The sequence below is a fragment of the Capra hircus genome, chromosome 20 (genome assembly GCF_001704415.2).
Source record: "Capra hircus breed San Clemente chromosome 20, ASM170441v1, whole genome shotgun sequence".
In the NCBI taxonomy this organism is placed as follows: Eukaryota; Metazoa; Chordata; class Mammalia; order Artiodactyla; family Bovidae; genus Capra; species Capra hircus.
In genome coordinates this window covers 1,889,112-1,901,163 of record NC_030827.1, presented here as the reverse complement: position 1 = coordinate 1,901,163, position 12,052 = coordinate 1,889,112, and the positions used below count along the sequence as shown (strand labels likewise).

Below are 12,052 nucleotides of genomic sequence, written 5' to 3'. Positions count from 1 at the left end.
TACGAAATAGGGTGTCAGGAGACTCATGTGGGCCTCATCTCTGCACCATATTTATAGTTTGTGACCCTGGAAGATGTGTGTGGCTTCTCTGGGCCCCAGGTATCTCAATCTCTAACAATGGGTTGAGTGACATCACCTCTAGAATACTGCTTTAAGTTTAAAATTTTATTTAAAATCAATGATCAGTGCCACAAAATTATGAAAATTGAAATTATGAAATTATGGTGTCCTCGTGAAAAAACTGAAATGTGACCATCAATGTCAGCCTTAACCACCATTTCAAATGCCAACCTATGCTCCTATCCAGCTTAACCCGTTACCAGTTTGATGAATGTCCTTTCATTTTCTGTCTTTACATTCTCGTACGTGCGGCCTCTACAATATATTTTAAATTATAGTTTGCATTTAAAAAATTGATTATCATATTGGACTATATTCTGAAAACTGGTTCCCCCTTCCTCCTGGAGACATATTAAGGAGACCTATCCATTTCAGTACATACAGATCTAGCACGTTCCTGTAATTGCAGGATGGTGCTCCCTAGGATGAATGTCATTTCCCTCCTAGAGGGCATTCATGTAACTTTCTGTGTTGTAATATCACCAACAGAGCTGCAAAGACGTTGTGCATATATGTGAGTAACTTTCTAGATTTGATATTGAATAGAGGAATCACTGGGGTATACTTAGAATATTATTTATCATTCGAATATTGATATTTTAAAAAGATTTTAATTGGGAATTCCTTGGCAGTCCAGTGGTTAGGACTCTGATATTTCATTGCCGAGGATGTGGGTTCAATCCCTAATTGGGAATCTAAGATTCCACAAGCCATGTAGCATGGCCAAAATTTTTTTTTTAAAGATATTCATAATTATACCAGCAAAACAGGCAGAAGCTGGGACTACCCCCAGCAAACCAGCATGTATGATCTCCCTAGGCAAGGAGCTTATTATTACAATACTTGTTTATTTATTAAAATTTTAATAAACAGTGACACGTCATCAAAAGCAAATTGAATGAGACATTTTTAAGCTTTCAAATTCTACTATCTAAGGTTTGACTTTTTTTCTCCAAAATGAAGGATAGAATATCAAAAGCTTATGCTAATCCTCAGATGCCCGCTAAACACGTTTCCTTGCTGAAAGGCAGAATTCATTTCGAGAGGACACGCATTAGGGCAGAGTTCCTGCCAATCCTAGGTTTGATCGTCTGCAAGCCCTCTGCCCTGGAATACAGCACTATTTTTCATTTAATGTCTCATCGCAGTTTCCAGAATGAAAGTACCGGTGAAAGGGAAAACTTGGCTTTATACAGTTCTTCCTTAAGATGATCAGTCTTACCGTCACCTCAAAGTCATCCCTTTCTTCACTGTTGGCCAGGATAAGGCCCTTTCTAAGTCTGGTATCACGGCTCCCGTCATCTTCAACGACTTTCCCTGGGCCTACGCCATGAATGCATTCTCTTTTCTACTCTTATTTCAGCATGTCTGGTTCCTTTGGTACTTTCTAATCTTTCATGGCCACTAAAATCCAGCAATCAATCAATTAAATAACCAGCAAACAATGCTCAATTTTCACCTTATCCTACCATTACCTTGATGGGAAATCAAAGATTATCAGCAGAGCCTCACACTTAAGTAAAGAGCTTTCTTTGCAGATATAAAAGAGATATGATGGTTTCATTATCAAGTAATTTGCTTCATTGATATTCACAGCAATTAGCACTAGAGCTCCAACTTTGCATTAAAGGGAACTCTAGAATGCCTTCCTTGACTACTGGAAAAATCTATAAGCAACAAGGATTGTTAATATCAGGGAGCAAAACGAGTGGAACCAATTCATTTACTGGTACTCACTGAACTTCGGTTCCAGCGCTCATGACTGTCATGGGAGATTAACAGTCGTACAAACACGGCCTAGTCTACCAGGGGTTTATAACACAGCTGGGAAGACAACACTGGTGAGAACAGCTGAAAACAAAGTATTAAGGAGCACCTGGATAATTGCTTTACAATACTGTGAGGCTTCTGCCACACATTAACATGAATCAGCCAAAGGTATACGTATGTCCACTCCCTCTTGAGACTCCCATGCACCTTCCACTCCATCCCACCCCTCTAGGTTGTCATAGCACACCAGGTATTATCCCCCAATCAATAAATGAATTATGAAAAATTGAGGAAAAATACATTATTTCCTAGTTGTATAAAAGAAAACAAACCTATCTAAGAAGCCAATGGCAGTAGAAGTAAAATAAAAGCATAAACTTTCAGTTAAAAAAAAAGAAGCACCTGGAATCCATAGCCAAACTGGTTGCTGTGGATTTTCCTTCACTGTAAGGCTCAGTCTTCTGTCCAAGGAAGAGCTGTGCTTTGATGCTTGCCTATATCAGCATCACTTGCTTTAAACCTTGGGTAATAAGGGAACAATACATGCACCCATCTTATGCCCAGACTCCCAGAATCTGGCATTCCTGCAACGGATAAATTTAATCTTGGAGTTGGAAGACTAAAAACAAAGATGGTTTGCATAGCTTCTGAGGAAAGTGGTTAAGAGCATGGTTCCACAGACTGACGTCTGCTTCCAAGACTTGGTTTCAAGTTTGGTCTCCATTACTTACTACTCTGGCTTCCCATGTAGCACTAGTGGTAAAGAATACACCTGCCAATACAGGAAACGTAACAGACTCTTCCCTGGCGCGGGAAGATCCCCTGGAGGAGGCATGGCAACCCACTCCAGTATTCTTGCCTGGAGAATCCCATGCACAGAGGACCCTGGAGGGCTACAGTCCATAGGGTCGCAAAGAGAACACAAGTGAAGCAATTTACACGCACACACGCACACTTAATACTCTGTGAAAAGTGAAAGTGATTCTGTAATTTGGGCCTATTAATAACATTTCTACCTTTCACTTTTCTCAACTGAAAATAAATATAAAATAGCATTATCCTCTATCTTCGGTGTATATTTCTTATATTTTCTGAAGATTAAATAAGTTAATGTAGGCTAAATTGTTGAACTGATTCAGGCACATATAAAGTCTCAACAGCCTAGTTGTTATTATTAAAACCAATATTTCATACGTTAGAATGCTATTTAACAAATTCTAACCTAATTTAACCCATATAGTGCTGGGTACTATTCTAAGTTTTTTAAATGTATTGATTTGTTTGATCCACTAACAATCCTACGAGACAGGTACCAGCATTTTCCTCATTTTATAGATGAAAGAACCAAGGCACAGAAAGACTGCCCGGTGGCTAGCCAGGGGGCAGAGCCACGGTTCAAACCTCAGGCTCTTCCCCTCTGCACTACCCTGCTCTGACCACCAAAGGGGCACTTGGGAAGGTCTTCCCAGTTTTAGAACAGGGTAACTGGGAGGGTCAGGAACACAGTGTGGCCGCAGAGACATTGACCAAAGGCTCTCTTCCAAGAGACTGGTCCCTTAGATCCACAAGTGTACAGACATGGATCATAAATAAAGGGTTCCATTGTGACAAAGTTACTTCACTCCACACCTGGGCATCAGATAGCTTGTTTACAATGGAGTCTTTGTGACCCCTCCTCTTAGAGGACACTCTCAAAATTTCAGCAGCTTATGTCTCAGCCTGGCAGAGTATAACATGAGAGTCAGGAAGGCCTCAAATCCAATTTGAATTTTCATTTACTCCCTGGACAACCCTTTGTTCTGCCTGAAGAATTCCCCATGGTATATTTGAGTATAAACAGGAGAAAATAAGGGAGGATCAAAGACGTTTTTAAATATTTCTGATCTAGTGTGACATGTTTCTTATAATCTTACAGAATTCAGCAAAAAAAAAAATTGTTTTGAAAAGTAAGATCTGCCCCAATAGATTGTTTTTTTTTAAACCAGATTACATTCTTTAATCAGGTTACTATGAGGATCAAATCTCAAATCACTAAACGTGCCATTTCTTGTATTTACCAGCTCGTTTCTGGTGTATCATCTAGTTCCCTGTGTGAATTCTGAAGTAAAAAACCTTGATCCCTCTCCCTTGGTGGTTTAATACAGCTGAATTGATCAGAATGAAAACTTTTATTAAATATTGAAAATATATCTATTAATGAATGCAAGTAGGGAAAGAATCTGCTCAACTCCTGACAATGGAAGTTCTAGCTTTGTCTGTAGAAGTTTGACACTAACTGTGTACATGTGTACATCTATGTGTTTGAGCTCTGTCAGTCCCCCAAGTCACTCCTCCATATGGTCAGGCAAATTAAGAAATGAACCAAAATCATTAACACATTCGAGTGGCTCAGTACATTAGTTAGGTGACCTTGGACAAGTGATTTAATTCCTTGGGTCTCAGGTTCCTGTCTGTAAAATGAGAGCAGTGGGTTAAATTAAAGGATAGAGACAACACACAATAGAACTGAAATTGCTATTAGCTATTGCTCCTGTTGCTTTTGCTACTGATTTTGAGTCAAGGTTTTCCAAGTGCCAAACCCAGCTTTAAGAATATAATAGTCAATATTAGTTCTCTCAAATATTATGCAGGCTTTATTTGCTTTTGCTCAACAGCTCTTTCTTTATTCACTTCTGATTCATTTGGCTCTTACCTGAGTAATTTCTAATTTTCTGGTTTTGTTGGTTTTTTAATTTGCACTAAATCTCCTGAAAAGTTCAAATAGTGGGGCCTCAACACCAAGGCCTGAAAGAGATAGAAACAGCGCCAGGGTGCGGACAGCTGGCTGCAGTCTGGAAACTGAATGTGTTCTGTGTTTGCCCTGTGATGGTCCAGTCTCCTCTGGGTCCATGGAGTCTCTCTGTCTGGCTGCTGGCTCTAGTTCAGGAGAGGGCACTGTGGTGCCAAGGCGAGCCAGACAGTCACAGCAGTGCCAGGATACAAAGGCACTTTTAGATCACTTACTCCAAGGACTGTAAAATCTAAGATGCCTACAGGGATCAGCGGATCATGTGTGAGTCCAGCCTGACTGGCCACAGGAAGGGGTGGTGGAGGCAGAGGTGGTGAAAGGCCCCACCCCTTCCACAGGGTGCAGAAACGTTCATGTCCCAGGGACTGTGGATTGACGCCTTATGGGGATGTGGGCCCAGGTCACTCCCTGAGACGCCAGAAATCCAGATGGTTTTCTATGCAGAATCTCTTGGTTTGAAAATGTTACCAATTCATTTAATTTTTCAGACACTGTATAGGCCAAAGCAAAAATAACCATTTGACACATCTGCGAGTTTTCACATTCTAATTTAGCCTTGGTCTTTTGAATTTAAATGTAGTGCTTTCCAGTAAGGCCTCCTCAAGAGTGTAAGCTTCACAAAGCAGGATCCTGTCAGTCTGGTTCACCACTGCACCTCAGGAGCAGTTCCTGACTCAAGAATGGGTACTTGAGATCATCTCCTTTCAGAAGGAAGGAATCACTGAGATTAATCCAAGAAAGGTGGGGAAGAAAAAGCCATTGATACAGTTTATACAAAAGGATGGCATAAGGTTACTTGAGCTTTAGAACAGCAGAGCATGAGGGAAGCATCTGGTTGAAAATCAATAAATCATGGATACTGGAGGAAAGCAGGTGAGAGAGCACAAGGAGCTTGGCTGGAGGCAACTCTTGCCTCAGAGGACTGCCCTCAGGGTGTAAAATCCAGAAGACACCCCAACCACAGGGCTTCTGAGAAATGAGGGGTTTGGTTTTTTCACTCAAAAGCTTCATTTGAAAGGGCATCCTCAGAAAACCCAAGATGTCAACCAACCTGTTGTGTGGTAGGTTGGCTATGTCATAGATGTAAGCTTCCTGAAACTATTTCCTCATCTGTAGAAATGGACATGATCCTTCCTACTTTATCATTTGGCAGTCCAAACTGAGGATTAAAAGATGATGGTCTCAGAGCCTCTTGCTCAGTACACAAAGTCCTTAAATGGGATCGACATTGTGGTTATTATAATATCTAAGCATCAAATCCCTCAATGTTAAAGTGAGAGGGTAAAAGCAGTGACATCATTCCTAGACCTATGTTGGGGCTAGAAAATGTCTAAGCAGAGGCCATGGTAAGACCACACCATCTGCACTGAACTCAAAACCAAAGTTAGAAATATCTCTGCTCATAAATTAACCACTCCCAGAAAAAGCCACAAAATCATAGGGAATTTCAATATGCTTGCTGGTTTTTGTTTTATTTAAAATTTTCTAGAGCTCCTTTTAGGTAATACATTTAGGTGCCATCTTCTAAACAGTCAAAGAAACTGGTTGAAGAGGACCAAACTGTACTCTACTGTCAGGGGGTTTCCTTGGCAAAGAGGTTGCTCTATTCCCAAGGTATTCTGAGGAAAATAAGAGGGCAGAGGAATCATAACCAGGTTCTCCCGAGTCTCTGTACTGTCCTGACCATACATCAGACTGATAGCTAAGACTCAGGAGGAGTGTAATTTAAATGAAGCGACTTTGTATACAAAGAGAAAGGTTATCCCTACTCTTACGATGAGTACAGCCAAATAATTTCTATCAGGAGCTGTAAAGCTCTATAAACTTCAATAGCACATTCCAACTCCCCGAGCACACTAATAAAACTGTAAAAGTATAGCTGTCCTTTAAATGTTTGTGTCTGAAGTGATGACCTGTTTCAAATGACAGGAAACTGAAGACAACATTTTAATGGGTATGAATGCATTCAGAAAGAAGCCTTGGTGTCTAATGAGAGTTGAGCAGGCAGTACAATTGAGGAACAATTTACTACCAAGAAATCAATTTGAAAATTCCATACAAGATTATCACCCATTAAATTGTCTTTCTTCAAAACTGCAGGCCCTAAAATGTTACTTCTGGACAAGGAATTTTACAAACAATAAATGCTAATTAAGTAATCTATTCAAGTGAGTTGATTGAAAGAAAAAAGGAATTACCTCCTGTGGAAAAATCTCAACACCCCAGCTATATTGTTGCTGCTGCTGCTGCTTTTGGTCTTCCTTTCTTTAGGAAAAACTAAGAGACACTGGGCAGGATAATGGACCACTCCATTTCCATATCACCTTCACACACTACGGACATAACGCAATGTGAATGGCTATACACACAAACACACGCACACAGTCTCCACCACACACAGTGGCACACAAACAATTCTGTTTCTGATGTAAGAATTTAAGCAGACAGAGACAGTTATGTAGCATAGTACATAGTTAAAAAGGTAGAAGAGAATGGTGACATCCGAAAAACATCCAATATAAAAACACATTCTCATCATACACTGTAAGACAAATTTGTGTGGGGCTGAGAGTAGGACCCTTGCCAAACAGAGGAACAATCCGGAAAGCCAGCAGAAAACAAGATTAAGAAGGGGCATGGAAATAAGATTTCCCCTTCAGCCAAGGAAACCAATAGGTTTTGTGACCAAAAATAGAGTGGCCTGGCCTACAGCTAAAACAGAAAGACAGGGAAGCAGAGGAAAACGTATTCACTTTTCTCGTGTCCAGGGTCCTCGTATCAAATCTTTCAGTACATGCTAACAGAGCTGGTGTTTCATTTAGTTTTTCCTTAGCTTGGTGCACGTGGGTACCCAGTTGTTCAGGCCTTCTGACCTCAGGGACCTTGGATGACCACACCGGACTAGAGAAGACACCAATTCTGACCCAGAAAACAGCATGGGAAAGAAAGCAAAAAGCCCTTTAATAGCCCCGTTGCTCCTTGGAAGTAAAGACAAGGGGGCATGATTTCCCTGCCAGCTGATGAGGACACACAGCTCTCTGTTTCCTTTGCTGGTGGCTGTGCTTCCCAGGGCACCTGTGGATGGAATCGGTGACTCCAGACACCCCCTATCTTGTGTTGGCTTCGCCTTCAGGCCAAGGGCGTGAAGCCCATTCTTACCACTTGGGTAGCGCCCACTTCTTGGCTAATTATGGGAACGTTTCACATTGTGCCCTTTAACTTGAACATAGAGAAGGATTGAATATCAGCATTGATTTCACATCATGTGAAATTAAGCCTGAAGGACATTATGTCCTCATAAAGCATAATTCTCGTAAAGCATAATTACTCCTAAAGTTTTATCTCAAACTGTCTCAGAGGAACTTTCACCAGCAGGTCATAAACAGACTTGGAAAAATGTCACTGGCCACATTAAATATCCCCTAGTCTGGACAGCGAGGGCAATTTATGTACAACCAAGTGGGGTGAGACCAGCTCTTGGTTCTCAAGGCTCCATGGCCCTGACAGCTTGTAAGCACCACAACATGAAGGGAGAAGAGAAGAGGGGGTTCTCTGATCAACAGTTTGTATGAGGTCTGTGTGTGTGCAGAATGCAACATAGCTTAATAAGGATCTGAGAAAGGCATATAGCTTTTAAATCAATAATAAGCTTTCTTTTTTAATCCTTCACTTCTAAGCATAGCACATGCCTGACCTGTTACATAAATTAACCAAAGAGGAGACATTTTGTCAGTGTAAAGTAAAATGAAATAAGAATACTAAGGAAGGAATAAATCCAGACAAGAAATGAATTTACTGAGATACTAGGAGTCAGAACCACACCTGCATGAAAGTTTGCCAGGGAGTATCAACAAAGGTTCAGATTTTTTAGTAGTCGTGTATGGATGTGAGAGTTGGACTATAAAGAAAGCTGAGCACCAAAGAATTGATGCTTTTGAACTGTGGTGTTGGAGAAGACTCTTGAGAGTCCCTCGGACTGCAAGGAGATCCAACCAGTCCATTCTGAAGGAGATCAGTCCTGAATATTCATTGGAAGGACCGATGCTGAAGCTGCAACTCCAGTACTTTGGCCATCTGATGTGAAGAACCAACTCACTGGAAAAAACCTTGATGCTGGGAAAGATTGAAGGCAGGAGGAGAAGGGGACAACAGAGGATGAGATGGCTGAGTGGCATCACTGGACATGAGTTTGAATAGGCTCTGGGAGTTGGTGATGGACAGGGAAGCCTAGCATGCTGCAGTCTGTAGGGTTGCAAAGAGTCAGACATGACTAAGCGACTGAACTGAACTGATCAACAAGAGTAGAAATACTTCTTGAGGGGGAGGGACCTGAGGGTTTTGCCTGTCACTCTCAACTCCAGGTGACTCACAATCACCCCCAATATACGAAGGGTGCAGAGACTGTGCCTTGTCCAAGATTTTGCCCAGGGGACAGATGGCTACACCACTCTGGATGATCAACACTGTGAGTATGCTGGACAGGGCCTATGGCCCGAGAAAGAGACCAGAGACAGAGGGGCACCTGGCATGTGTTCTGGAAAGCCGAGACCCGAAAAGGCCACAGCCATCAGTCCAAATCCCCATAGCCTGCCTGAAACTGCCTCTTTCTCCCCGGTACTGTAGCTGGAGGTGTGATGGTTCATCCTGGGGATGTGGTTATCATGCTCCTCTCTAGGTTATCTGCTGTGAATGTGGCATACTGTTTTTACTCAGGGTTAAACATATAGGCTACAAACCTCAGAGATGTTCCCCAGCACAGAGGGGGATGATGCTGAAAACAGGTCAGTGGTGTTTTATGAATTAGGCCCGAGAAAAAGTAAGCATGTCTCCAACTATAGGCAGCACAATCAATCTGCTGATCTTTCTTAAAAAGCTAAAAGAGTAAGCAATAAATCAACAGTGAGGGGTAAGTACTTCACCATCAAGTTCTCTTGAGATGCAATTTTAAATGACTTCATAGTGACCTTGTCTACATAATTTCAGGGCTCAAAAGACATTTTCCTCAGATCTTCCAAGCAGCAACTCTTTAGCCTCAGCTGCCTACTTCTAACAATCAGATGCCTGTATGAAGACGTTCCTGTATCTTGTAAATGGACAGACTTGGGATGTGGATTTTTGATCGTAATTATCTGGAACTGAGAAAGTCACCTGGGCCAGGAAGATGTGTCATTAGAACATATGGTTCAGCTAACACCAAGCTGCAGACATGGAGATAAGCATGGCTCTAGTGCCATTCAGAGTACCTTTAAGTGTCACTACTGATACTCCATGGCAAACTTGATCCAAATGCTGAGAGAAAGCCACACTGTTGGCTTGTACAGTCACAAAGAAACAATGCTGGTGCAGAAGTTGAGTGGCATTTTTTAACTCAAGCTGTACAAGAGGCAATTGTGTGATAGGAAAGAAAAGCATAGAGGATTAGGCCAAGGAAAGAGCTTGGTGATATTTAGCCTAAAATATGTCTTATGAGATTCCGCTATTGTTTATCCACTCAGATCCTTCCAAAGCTCCGAATCTTAATGATAGTAATCCCTGTAAGTGATGATTCTGCAGCGTATCTTATTCAGTGTGTCTTATTCATTGACTTTGGGGTAGACTCAAAGTCCTTACTTTTATCGAGGACTCATGACATAGAATAGTCAATGTATGGGTTTGAAGAGCAGATTTGAATTTTGAATTATTGTTCTGCTAGTTAGAAGATGTATATGTTGGTTAAGTAAACAAACCTCAGTTTCTTCATCCTTAAAATAGAGATAATAATACCTACCCTGCAAGACTGGCATAAAGATTTGAACAAGGAAACAGGAGCTTACTCAAACTCATGTCCATTGAGTCGGTGATGCCATCCAAACATCTCACCTCTGTCATCCCCTTCTCCTCCCACCTTCAATCTTTCCCAGCATCAGGGTCTTTTCAAAAGAGTCAGTTCTTTTGCATCTTATAATATGATGTTATCAACTATAATCACGATGTTATATATTAGATCCTCAAACCTTATTCATCATATAGCTGAAAATTTTTACCCTTTGTACCAACGTTTCCCTATTTCTCCCATCTCCTAGATCCTAGAAACCACTTCTCTACTATTTGTTTTTGTGAATTCAAGCTTTTAGACTCCACATATAAGTGATATTATGCAGTATTTATCTTTCTCTATTTCCTATTTCATTTAGTATTATGCCCTTCAGATTCATCCATGTTGTTGCAAATGACAATATTTTCTCCTTTTTAAGGCTGAATAATATTTCATATTATAGACATACCACATTTTCTTTATCCACTCGTTTCTCAACAGATGCAGATTATTCCCTTACCTGGGCTATTATGAATGATGCTACTGTCAATGTGGGAGTACAGATACCTCTTTGAGACAATGGTTTTATTTAATTTGGATATATATCCAGAAGTGGAATTGCTGGATCATATTGTGGTTCCATTTTTAATTTCTTAAGGAAACTTCACATGTTTTCCCTACTGGTTGAACCAGCTTACATTTCCACCAACAGTTCACAGTTTCCCTTTGCTCCATATCTTCACCAATACTTGTTAGTCATCATCTTTTTGATAACAGCCATTCTAACAGGTGTGAGATGCTATCTCATTTGGTTTTGATTTGCATTTCCTTAATACTTGTCATGATGAGTACCTTTTCATGTACCTGCTGGCCATCAGTATGCCTTCTTTGGAAAAATGCCTATTCAGATTCTCTGTCCATTTTTTAATTGGGCTATTTATCATTTGGCTCTTGAGTTGCATAAGTTCCATATGCATTTTGGATAGTAATCCCTTATCAAATATGTGGCTTTCAAATATTCTCTCCTATTTCATAGGTTTCCTTTTCATTTTGTTGATGGTTTCCTTTGCTTTGCAGAAACCTTTTAGTTTGATGTAGTAGCACTTGTTATTTTTATTTTTGTTGCCTTTGCTTTTTCAATTTTTCAAATTCAAAAAAAGTATTGCCAAGATCAACATCAAGGAGTTTATCCCTTATGGTTTCTCCCAGGAGTTTTATAGTTTCAGGTCTAATGTTCAGACCTTTAATCTGTTTTGAATTGATTTTGGGGTCTGATATAAGATGTGTGCTTAGTTGCTCAGCCTTGTCTGATTCTTTGCAACCCAATGGACTGTAGCCTACCAGGCTCTCTGTCCATGGGGATTCTCACGGGAGTGGGTTGCCATGCCCCTCTCCAGGGGAACTTCCTAACTCAGGGGTTGAATCCAGATCTCCCCCATTACAGGCAGATTCTTTACCAACTGAGCCACCGGGGAAGCCCAAGAAAACCAGAGTGGGTAGCCTATCCCTTCTCCAAGGGATCTCCCTAAACCAGGAATCAAACTTGGGTCTCCTGCATTGTAGGCAGATTCTAGAAAAAG

The 12,052-nt window shown here is 40.9% G+C and overlaps 1 protein-coding gene across 1 annotated transcript in view; it reads right to left on the bottom strand.

The window, feature by feature from the left end:
* The window catches only part of DOCK2 (dedicator of cytokinesis 2), a 462,975-nt gene that overhangs the window by 177,162 nt on the left and 273,761 nt on the right, over window positions 1-12,052 (bottom strand). The gene's annotated exons all lie outside the window — the stretch shown is intronic.